Source organism: Pseudonaja textilis, chromosome Z (assembly GCF_049901715.1).
Source record: "Pseudonaja textilis isolate UNSWEBS1 chromosome Z, rPseTex1.2, whole genome shotgun sequence".
NCBI classification, from domain to species: Eukaryota; Metazoa; Chordata; class Lepidosauria; order Squamata; family Elapidae; genus Pseudonaja; species Pseudonaja textilis.
In genome coordinates this window covers 118,047,375-118,060,028 of record NC_142008.1, presented here as the reverse complement: position 1 = coordinate 118,060,028, position 12,654 = coordinate 118,047,375, and the positions used below count along the sequence as shown (strand labels likewise).

Below are 12,654 nucleotides of genomic sequence, written 5' to 3'. Positions count from 1 at the left end.
CCTGATTTTTTTGGTGAACAAAATAGTGACTCTGAGCTGCCCTGCAAGTGATGCTTTCCTTATTCCACATGAGTGGTACCAACCTGGGGACCTCGTCATTGGTGGGATAGTGTCCCATACCTATTGCAACCTTTATGAAATCAATTTTAAGGAACATCCTTATATAACATCTTGTCATGAACCAAGGTAAGGAATCTTTTTTCTTTTTCTAATCTTAATCAGTTTCTCAAAAATAGCTTTTGAGAGTAAAAGGTTCTAAGTATAAATGGAGGCTTCATATCTAATCAAAGTCTATCTTCCAAATATTTTTAGTTACAGGAGAATAAACCTTTTATCTTTACTTTATGGTGAGGTGTTTGTCATACTATGTGTGAAACTTTGGTGCAAAACATCTTTTTCAAGAACATTTACTAAGCTTATGGTAATTAAAAAAAAGGCTGTATTGTCACTCTGACCAAACATATATACAATAAATGACTGATACTTCAACTGGGATATTGAAATCATTTTCAGTGTAATAATCAAATTCTACCAGCACATCCTTGCCTTGGCCTTTGCTGTGAAGGAGATCAATGAGGACTCCCAGATCTTACCTAACATTACTTTGGGATTCCACATTTATGACAGCTACTATAATTCAAGGATGACCTATCGCACCACTCTGGACCTTATTTTCAAATCCCAACAATTTGTCCCTAACTATAAATGTAATCGCCAGAAGACTCTCGTGGCTATCGTTGGGGGACTAGATTTTGTCACATCACTTTATATAGCTGAAATTATAGGATTCTTCAAGATTCCACAAGTAAGTTCAGAATGGATTCAGCAGAAAATAATTAATGGTTGTTATGGAATAATTAACGGCCATAAAAATTAACCTTAGTTTTCTGTCAAGATGTTCTGCATAGCTGAAGGTTTTGGCGAAGATATTCTAAATGACTTAAGGTCTACTGCTTGGCATTCTTTTCTGAAATGATAATGCCCATTACAGGAACAAGTATCCATACCTGAGAGAAGATTTGAATGGCTTCTATTAAAACAATTGATCTAGTACATGTCTTTAAAATATTTTCACACAATGAAAACATCCTCCAAATAGCAGAGTTGAACTTTGGAGGTCTTCAAGTCCAAGAAACCTGTTACTATATGCATAAAAGAATTCTAGAGGAAAAATGTTCCTTGCATATATTTAATATGAAAACAAGATAGGAAAATGAAACTTAATCTAAAGACTCAATAGAATACTTTCATGTTTTCTTTTAGCTGACATATGGCTCAATAGCTCAAGAGGAATTTGAGACCAGTAAGCTCTCTTCACTTTATTTCATGGTCCCCAAAGAGCACCATCAGTACATTGGGATTATCCAACTGCTTCGTCATTTCAGGTGGACGTGGATTGGGATATTTTCTGTTGATAACAACAATGGAGAAAATTTCTTACAGAAAATGGAGCACTTACTTTCAGAGAATGGAATCTGCTCAGCATTTATAGAAAGACTTGATCAACAACTCCACATGGAAAGATTCGCAGAATTTTTTCAAATAATCTCCATTATTTCTATTAATATGATAAATAGCGATGCCAACGTGTTTCTTGTCTATGGAGAAGCCTGGACAATTATATGGCTAAGACTTGCAACATTTATGGTAGATCCCGAAAGCAAGGAAACTGCATTATTAAGAAGGGTGTGGGTTATGACTGCACAGATTGATTTTATATTAGCAGGCATTCAAATTAAATGGGATCTAAAGATGTACAATGGGGCTATTTCCTTCACTGTTCACTCAACAGCAGTTGCAGGTTTCAAGGAATTTCTCCAGACCATAAATCCTCTTTCAGACCACAGAGATGGGTTTCGCCAGAATGTTTGGGAACAGTCATTTGATTGTTCATTTCCAAAACCAGAATTACAAGGAATGGACAATAGGCAGTGCACTGGGGAGATGAAATTGGAGGATCTTCCTGCACCTCTATTTGAAATGGAAATGACTGGACAAAGCTACAGTGTCTACAATGCTGTTCATGCTGTGGCTCATGCTTTGCAGGCTCTACACATGTCGGGGTTCAATAGGAGGAAAATTAGGATGGATAAAAAAAAACTGATCTTCCAAATCTGCAGGCTTGGCAGGTATTCTTGAATTGGACTCTTCTTTTATCTCAATGAGCAGTTTGATGTAGAATTATGTTTTGGACTGAGTCTTAATATTTTCTGCATGTATAATAAACTTATATTTGAGAAAAACATAGAAATTATATTGTGTTGTATAAAACTGATGCAGGAAAACTGGTCTGTGTTGTTATTTTTTCATTCAGGTGTTCTGCTATTCTGATCATCCAGAACTACAATAAAAATCATGCTTTAGGTGCCAGTAGGAATTATTTAATAAATCACCAGAGATTACACAATAAGAGTTAGTTTAAACAATAATTTACATTACGTTTTCCTATCTCTTCCAAAAAGAATCAATTCTCTAAGATCTTTTGTGTGGCTCTTGAACTTTTCAAAGTTTAGCTTTCAGTCCCTATCAGGGATTTAGAGGAATGAAGTAGTGGTCCTTCTTATATTTGGCAAGCATAGTTTGAAACAACTCTATGTTTGCAATAGTCTTTGATTCTCATTTATCTATGAAAGAATGCTTAAGTCTCAGATTCTAAAACATTGGCTAAAAGAAATTAATCGGACTCTCAAATAGCTTTGTACCAATAATGAAATATATATGCTCTATCTTGAATTAGTTTTTTAAGTAGTGGACATAAAACATAAAGCACTTTGCAGAATTCCAAAAGCTTATTTTCACTGTGCTTCAGTTCATTCCCAACTTTCCTTAAAATAATATCAAACAAATAATGGAGTGGACATGTACATTTCCATGCAATATTGATTATCAAATTTCTAAGTGTACATGTTTAATAATAGTTAATGGAATATGAAGAATGATTGAATGAAATTTGAATATGTTGTCCTTCTCTGTGCTTGCTTTCAACTGTCTATTTCTTCCATTCTGTTTCGAGTAGCTCCATTTATTTCTTCAAGGCATTTCTTTCAACAATTCAGCTGGAGAGAGAATACTCCTGAATGAGAAAGGAGAAGCAAAAGGTGGATTCGACATCACCAACTTGATCACTTTTCCAAACAGATCTTTTCAGAGAGTTAGAGTTGGAAAGCTGGATATACAGGCTCCAAAAGGGAAGGAATTATTTATTGATGAAGATGTGATTGTCTGGAATCCAGCTTTGAACCAGGTATTGAATAAGTGAATTGACCATGCCTTAATTCATGATGATCCCAATCTCTTTCAAACTCTGATTTCTGGATTTTAAAAAAACAAATGTGGTTGATGAACAAATACTCATTAAATTGACAAAGTGATATTACAATACAAAATCCTGTTTGCATTATTATTATTTGCTCACCCTGACTTTCAAACAGGAAATTTTTCAAATCATTCTAATGTCAGGTTTGCAAGTGATGAAATCCATATAAAAAGAAAACCAAAGTCCATCTTCCAAAGCAAATTATTTAGGAAAGCATCAAATTGGCAAAGTCCAGGGTAATTTCAGATCTGACACAACCCAGAATTACCCCACAATATTAAAAGTTAGAAACAATCTCCAAAAGTCACATTCTCCAATAGAAGTAATTCAACTTTGCTTGGTGTCTAAATCTCTACCTCAAGGGGCCCCAGCACAGACACCTCATTTTCCATGAGAAGGATACTCACCTAGCCAAAACAACCCTCTTTATCTCCACTCCTCACCCCTTACGAATGTGGCAAGCCATAAACCCTTCCCCCCAGGACTGCCACAGAGAAAGTAAGAAAATGAATATATATTAAGCCTAACTAAAATGGCTACACATATTTCAATTTCAGGCTTGACATCTAATTTCTACTTTTTTTAAATTCCTACATCTATCCTTTTATCTATCCTTTGGCAAACAAATTATCCCCCCCCTCCATAAAGGAATAAAATTACAAACTCTGTTAAATATCTCCAATTTCAAAACCTTCTGTGGTTATCACCAGGTCTTTCCACTTTCTCGTTGCAATGACCCTTGTTTCCCTGGATCCCAGAAGAAAAGGATTGAGGGGGATCAGTTCTGCTGCTATGACTGTGTTCCATGCCCAGAAGGGAAGATTTCAAATCAAAATGGTAGGGTAGGAATTCTACCATATTTCATTAGACTTAAGCAAACTTTAATAAACTACTGGGACGCCTAAACTTAATAAGGTGATCCTTGGTACTCTATGAGATGCTTGTTTTCTTGCAGATATGTCACTACCCTAAATAGGTAATATCATCAAGTCTAGTAAGGAGTGCTGTTTGCTGTTAGTTGTATCCAGTGAAAGGATTTTATTTAAATGAGCCCAAACACACTACAACAACCTAGAATAGCAGGAAAAAATGGAGCATCTATACAACACATTCCAACAAAATGTATACTCACACAACTATATAAAATGTCCCTGACCACTCAACCCTGTATAGAACAACCAACACTAACCCTAAAAATAAATATGCGGCCATACATCAAGAATATCTCAAAAGCCACCAACAGTCTATACAACTGAATGGAATCAGTGTAGTTCACTAGCTAACTAAAGCACTTCAAAACACTCTAAGCAAAACAAAGGACCCAGCAGCCCTAGAAGAAAAAGCAGGAGTCACCTACAACATATAATGCAAGGATTCCAAAAGCCACTATGTGGGACAAAAAGACAGAAAATTGGTAGAATGTATCCCTGAATATTAAGAAGACATGATGGAAACTCTTACATTTCACAACATATAGACAGACTTAGCATAGTTTCAATTGGATAAATGTGAACTTGCTATACCAAGCTAAGTTCAAAAACACTATGGAAGTTCTAAAAGCTTGGCACTCTGACAAATTAACCATAGTAGACACATAGACATTAAAAACATTTATAAATTGTGCAAAAGAGACAACCAACATACCCAAGAGAAAACAGAAGGACTCCAGAAGCTCCACACCAGTAATCAGCACCCAGATTCACACAGATTAACTCCAAAGTTAATCAGACCAACTATCAAGTAAACAATATCCCAATCAAAAAACTGCCAAAGAGCCATCAATGAAGAGCCCAACCAAAGAATCTCTAAGACTGCCCTTACCCACACAGACAGGCAAGACACCAGAATATAAACTGACAGTTAAACAGCAGTCCTGACTAGCACTGATGGCATTAGGTAGCTAGGGTAATAAAATGTCTGCAAGGAAACAAGCACGTTGAGAGAACACCAATCACCCCATATGAAATGCCCAGATGAAAAAAAAATATCCTTGATTTTCTTTCCAGATGTGGAAGATTGTTTTGAATGTTCAGAAGATCATTATCCAAATAAAGAAAAGAAAGGATGTATCCTGAAACTGCTGGTTTTTCTAACTTTTGAAGAAACCTTAGGAATTGGTTTAGCCTCAGCAGCGCTTGGTTTCTTCTTCTTAACATCATGGGTACTTGGAACATTTATTAAGTACAGGAATACACCTATTGTCAAAGCCAACAACCGGTCCATAACCTACACCCTCCTTGTCTCTCTTCTGCTCTGTTTTCTCTCCTCTTTCTTCTTCCTCACCCAGCCCAACAAAGTGACCTGCCTTCTCCGACAATCAGTGTTTGGCATCACTTTCTCAGTGGCCATTTCTAGTGTCCTGGCCAAAACCATCACCGTGGTTGTTGCCTTCATGGCCACTAAACCAGGATCTCAAATGAGGAAATGGGTGGGGAATAGATTGGCTTTTTGTACTGTTCTTTCCTGCTCCCTGTTCCAAGTATCTATTTGTATTCTTTGGTTGTCAACATTTCCCCCATTCCCTGAGTTGGACATGCACGCAGAGTCCCAAGAAATGACTTTACAATGCAATGAGGGGTCACCTTTCTTCTTCTACTGTGTCTTGGGCTACCTAGGTATCTTGACCATTGCAAGCTTTATTGTGGCTTTCCTTGCCCGTAAATTACCTGACAGCTTTAATGAAGCCAAGTTCATCACCTTCAGCATGTTGACTTTTTGCAGTGTGTGGATCTCCTTCTTTCCAGCCTATCTGAGCACAAAAGGAAAAACCATGGTAGCTGTGGAGGTCTTCTCCATCTTGTCCTCCAGTGCTGCTTTACTGGGATGCATATTCTTGCCAAAATGCTACATCATTGTTTTTAGACCTGATCTCAACCACAGGGAACAACTCACAAAGAGAAAGTAGTTCATCATGTGACATTATTGGGTCAGAGAAATTGCCTAAAAAAGAAATAGAAAATGTGCTATCTGTAGAAAGAATACTGTATATACAGTTATACAAACAGTTATTTTTTTTATTTTTGACAAAGAAGTATTTGTGTATGATATTTATGATTATTAAAATCTATAATTTGCACATTCCCAAAGAAATGCTGATATTGCCATGTGATCATATTTTTTCTAAATTATTTTACAATGTCCTTTCTTCTTTTCAAAAGATCCATTGAGTTTGATTTTGGTCATCTAGCTTTCTTGTACCCTGTTATTATATTTTAGATTTTTGCTCAAATGATGTCCAATATTTGCAGAGACATGTTCATCATTTTTGTACTGTCCATTCCTTTTTTATTTTTAAAAATTTTTAAAACATTTTTGAATACAGCATTTTGTCCGAATCTGTTTTTATAAAGAATAAGAACCATAACTAGTACTATAAAAAATAATGCTCCATTTTCTAATAAGAATACTTATACTGTAATATCATATAATATTGAAGTTATACATCATCTCTGTTTTTAATAACAACATTCATTTTTTTCCTCTAATTTCTACCCCTTGTCTTTAACCAGCCGTAGAATTTATTCCATATCAAGTAGTATTTCCTTGTATGTCCAATCACACTTGCCAATAAAGAATTCTATTCTATTCTGAGTCTTTTTCTTTTCTTTTTAAGGTTAATCTTTCCATCTCAGCACATTCTAAAACTTTCCTAATTACCTCCCTGTCGATGGGGTATTCTAATTTTTCCAGAATTTTGCATAGTTAATCCTTGCTACTGTCACTATATGTAAAATTAAATATGCAGCTCCTTTATCATAATCTTCTAGGATTATGTCCAGCAAATATACTTCTGGTTTCCAATCTATCTTCTGTTTAATTATTTTTTCCCACCAGCTCTTTATTTTCTCCCAGTATTCTTTTGCTTTGATGCAAGTCCACTTAATGTGATAGTAAATCCCTCAGATATGATTATATTTCCAGCATTTTGTAGACAAGTTACTGAAGATTTTTGCCAATTGCGCTAGTGGTAGATGCCACCTATAAAACATTTTATATAAATTTTCTTTATATGCTGAAGCCATCGTCAATTTTCACTTCGTATCCAATAGTTCTTGCCACTTCTCTAGTTCTATATTATAACTGAACTTTTTTGCCCAAATAATCATTGTTTCTTTGACTTGTTCCTCCTCCATTTTGTACATCAATGGACAATTATATGCTTTTTAAATCAATTTTTCATCTGTCCCCATTAGTATCTGGAGCAGTGGTGGGATTCAAAAATTTTTTACTACTGGTTCTGTGGGCATGGCTTGGTGGGTGTGATGTGGCTTGGTTGAGTGGCAGGGAAGGATCCTCCAAAATCCCATTCCTTCCCCACCCCACTAACCTGTGTTGGGGGCAGCAGGTCCTCCCAGATTCCCATTTTTTAGACGGACGTGAAAACCAGTGGCAGAGAATTCCCTAAGAAAAGAAGTGCATCTGCTCTGTGAGGGAACCACTGTCCTCTTCAGACTTTTTTTTCCTGAAAACTGACATGTAGCCCGGCTGCAAACAAAGTGTCACACCCCACATCAGAAGGGAAAACATTGGAAGTTGCAGCTCTAGGGTGGTAGATACCCCTTTAGAAAATTTGCTTGAGGCATGGGATGAAAAACAGATGCCAGTCCTGGCCAGTATGAATAAGAGGAAAGCAAAGAAAATATGTAAAAAATGGGCTTTGCTAAGGGACGACAGTGGGAAGCAAATTTGATCTGACAGTGGTACTTTTGATTTTAAAATTTTAAAAGTGCTTAGACCCTGAATCAAGTCCAGCCAAATACCCTACTGGTATTGCTGGCCTGAACTAGCCAGAACCAAACATCTATAGGGAAAGGTCAAGCTAAGGTAGAAACCTATTTCTTGGAAGAGAAAACTGAGACAAAAATAATGGCTCCCCTACTGAGCAAACCAGTAACGGGAGGAGGAAGGAGCAGATATTTGGACACACACTCCCTTCTCTTTCTCAGAGCTTGTTATTTGGAAGAAAAGACACACCAACATTCAGGGCAGACCCTCAAGCTGTAATGAGAACCCTGAAATCAATAATAGAGAGCCACAACCCATCCTGGTAAGACATGAATCAGTTACTGCGTGTTTTCCTAACTCAGGATGAACTCTTGAAACTATTTGAGAAAATAACACAAATAGCCAACCAACCTATTATCCCAGGACAGCTGCCCAGGCAAGAGTTGCATGGCCAACTCAGTGCCCTGATTGGGATTATAATAATGCTAATCAGTGGGAGAACTACAAAAGGGCAAAATGTAATCTAATGGAAGCCCTAGAGAGAATAGGAACCCCCTCCCCCTCATCTGGATAGAATTCCAAAAGACAACCCAAAGGGAAAAAGAAAATCCTGATGCCTTTTGGGTTCAACTCTCAGGGGCAGCTTGACATATGCCAACCTAGACCCAAGCTTCCAAAAGGACCAGAGAGTTTTAGCCTCAGCTTTCGTGGACCAGGCTACTAGTGACATCAGCGATCATTTCCACCATATTGTAACTAACTGGCTAGGGATAAATTAAAAGAGGAAGAAAAAGATAGGAAAAGGAAGATAGAGAGACATGAAGAGCTAAGAGTTTTTGTTGCCATGCACCATAATGCCAGGCAAGTACAGCAAGGGACCTCTTTTATTTGGCAGGGATGCTGGCAATGTAGGCAGAGAGGATGGCCCCAAGATAGGTGCCAACATTGCTATAAATGTGGTAAAATAGGGCACAGAGATAGCGATAGATTTCAATGGGCCCAGGGAAGGGAAGGGATGAAAAATTTTCCTGACTAGAAAATGAAAATGAACCCAGTGAATACACTGCTACTTTCATTGGGCTAGCAATTCCCTTAAGGAATGGCCCTGAAGGGGAAACCCACCCCTCTCCTAGAAAATTGAAATATCCTAGGAAATATTAAAAAGGGACAATATTTCCCCTAAAATCGCCAGGTAAAGCTATAGCAATTGCCAAAAGCTCTTTCAGTGAATCATCATCCAGCAGGTCTCAACCAAGCCTGGAACTCAGGACAGCCTCAGAATTGCCCCTGCATGGCCCCGTGGGAGTCTGACAACCAATCAGAATGCAAGCTTCAATTCAAATCCCACAAAGATTATACAACCCAGGCACTCCCAGCATATCAGCCCATCTTGATCTCTTCCTTCACCTTGAAGAATGTAATCATCCTTCCTTTTCATTCTGGCGCTCCAAGCCATGTGGTCCTGTCCACCATTAAACCTTCCAAACAGCCTCCATGTTTCCCGTATCTTTTTCCCATTTGGAACTGACCCCAGAAGGATATTTCTTCCAACAATTTGGTAAGCAGCAGATGCTGACTGTAGCTGGGATGAAAAAAGCAAAAAGCAAAATATGTATGTAGAGAATGGGCTTTGCTGAGAGATACAGGAAGAACAATTTGGCTAGATAAAGGTACTTAAAGGGCAATATATAAAACAGGATCACATGGGATTTTTTTAAAAAAATTCTTTCCTTCTGTGTCTCATTATCTGTCTTCTATGCAACCACGTGGTTTGTTTCTTAAGATTTGTGCCTTCCCCAGTTTAACTGAGATTTATTGTGGGAATGATCAGTGTGTGTGTGTGTGTGTGTGTGTATGTGTGTGTAAACCTTAAGAGTTTGGTTTTCCTCTCTATGTCCTTGTTTGTGTGTATGTGTGTGTATGTGTGTGTGTTTAAGTCTTTGTGTGTCCTCAAGGTAACTGGTGCAACTGTTAAGCGTCTCTGATCCTTTCAGATATTAATTTTAAATTGTTAAGAGTTGGAGACACTGAGGGGAAAAGAAAATGTCTTCACCCAGTCTGGTCAGGCCAACTAGACTGGATGAGGAATACAGTTCAATTTTCTTTCCTCTCTGTGCTTTTAAGAAAAACCCAAGGTTATTAATGAATGTTTTAAGTTCATTTACAAGGAAAGTTTCATCCTTGCATTTACTGTGTGTTTAAATGATTTTACCTGATCAGTTGTTTTCCTAAAGCTTGTGAAGCCACTTTTTCCCTTTCTCATCTGTTGTGTCCCCGTTTTATTGAAATTGATTTATCTGTTTAGTAACTGCAATACTGATGTGTTATTTTTCTTCCTCCTCAAACCCTGTCAGCAAGCTATCTACCTCACCCCCCCCCAAAAAAAAAATAACTCCAATCCTTTTATAAAGCCTTTCTTGGTAGAATTACCAGCGAAGAGGGGAGGGGACCCTTGTTCTTGTCTTTGAGCCCTGCAACATGTGGAAGCAGGTGCTGCCCCCTTAGAGGAGACATTCCATCCATTAGAGCCAGGGATTGGCTTTGGATCCAGCATCCACTGAAAGTCATTTCAGCAAACCAGAGTGGAGGAAGACCTTCCAAGCTTGACTGACCACCCATACCACCAGGCCAAGCCTATGCCACCCAGAGACATGAAGGAAAGTACCCTGAGATGGACCAGTAAAAGACTTTTCAATCTCCAGAAGACAATTAGAAAGATTATGTGGGGAGGATGGAAATTCATTGTAATTTGAAATTCATTGTAATGTTTTCTTTCTTGTATCATTTATATTGTAAGCAGTTTGATGTATTCATGTAAGGATTGCATTTGAGTGGCTGGCCCAGCAAGTTCTGCACACCTTGGACTTCTGTCTGGTGAGAGGGAAAATTGTCCAGCATGTTTGTATTATCTGTATTGTAAAACTAGCTGCATATACAAGCACATACATAGAGACACACCATTCTGAATAAGACAGAGGTTATCCCTTTCAACTACCTCCACACAAAGCTGCTCCTAGCTTCCTTTTTTAGTTGTTCCTAGCTTCCTTTTTGGTGTTTATAGTTTTTATTTTTTGCTGCTCTTTGGCATTAAGGCCCAAGCAAAACTCCTCCCTGCTAATTCCATGGGGGAAGGGGCATCCCCCTCAGGCAATTCCTGAAGAAATAGCAGAAAGGAGATCTCCAAATACCAAGCCCTGACTGTGATTCACAAATTATGCTTCCCAGTTGCCCTTTAAAGCAGAACATGTTGCACTGGTGGTTTCATGAGTAGAAGTCCCAGGACTCATTGTATGTAATTTTAAAAATACTAAATAGCCTAGATTGCACACTGACTAACCTCAATTTGGCCTCACAAACACTGGATGCTAAGAGCTAGGCAGATAGCAATCACAACCTTGGAAATGGGCAGTCTGTAATTTAAAGGCTGTGGAGAATATAGAGTCTTGTGCTTACAACCTGACTGTAAGCTCATAAAAAAGTACATCAAACATCTGAAAATTAATTGGCATGAAAAATTGGATACAGCAAAATCAAACAAAACAAAAAAACTCAGAAGTTTTCTCAGGCTGCTAGACCTTCATGGTTGAAAGCTTTTGGGAGCCACTGAAAGAATCCTTTTTTGTTGCCTCTTTTTCAATGCCTCCCCCTTTGCATCAGAAAAATTAAAAGCACCCATCAAGTCTCCCTGATCTGATCACCTTTTAAACTTTTGTCAAAACACTCATGTGTTTTGAAAAAAAAAAGAGGGATTGTTGGAAGTTACGATTCATCCCTCTCCTAGGAAAAGAAAAGAAATTTTAAAATCTCAGAAGGGGAAGGAAAATTCCCCTAAAAGAAAGGAGAGGTGAAAACACAAGCAGGGTCAGCTCCATTAGCCCCACCTTTGCATGGGATAAAGAAAAAGCCTTCAAATTGGCTAAGATCCTTTCCCTTAGAAATCAGATAGATGGCAACCTGTAAAAAAAACTTGTGAAAAGCAAACTCCAATAGGAAAAAGGATCAAGACACATGAGAAAAGGAAATACTCATCAAAATGCAGTCATAAAAAATATGGTAGGGAAAAAAAAGGTTTAAAACCATAATAGCAAACCAAAAGGCATAACAGGAAACTCAGGATATTGCAAAGTGAACAAGCAGCTACTATAAAACAATTATTCCTACCAAGATCACAGGAAAAGATCCCAATCTCAAGAGACACGATTCAAATGCCATAAAAAAACTCATCACAAATCAAAGGCTTCAAGTGTTCACACTTACAAAATTAAAGGACCCGAAGGGTATAAAAAGGGGTTTTTCTACTTACAAAATTAGATTAGTCTCAGGAATGCTGTAGGATTTATTCTTACTTGTGTTCCTATTAATAAACTGATTCTGATTCCAATGCAGCTGACCAATTATTTTGTAATGAATTTTCCAGATGGGAAAATTTGAATTGACAAAGAGCCTTTTTCTTAAAGGGCAAGGCTCCCTTTACTTTTCAACAATCAATTAGCTCTGATGCACTGGATGGCAGAGTCAGATGTGGAAGGCGTGCCCCATTGATTTCAATGGTGCACAGTTAGCTCTGACGTTCAGAAGCATGGAAAAAGCCACAAATCCGTGTTGGGAAGCTC

At 37.8% G+C, this 12,654-nt stretch overlaps 1 pseudogene across 1 annotated transcript; it reads left to right on the top strand.

Moving 5' to 3' along the window:
* Window positions 1–699: 699 nt before the first annotated feature.
* Window positions 700–6,274, top strand: LOC148124333 (vomeronasal type-2 receptor 26-like; annotated as a pseudogene). Its single transcript, XR_015740166.1, has 5 exons — window positions 700–805; window positions 1,264–2,129; window positions 3,017–3,244; window positions 4,027–4,153; window positions 5,323–6,274. The product of XR_015740166.1 is annotated as a vomeronasal type-2 receptor 26-like (transcript).
* The last annotated feature ends 6,380 nt before the right edge of the window (window positions 6,275–12,654 follow it).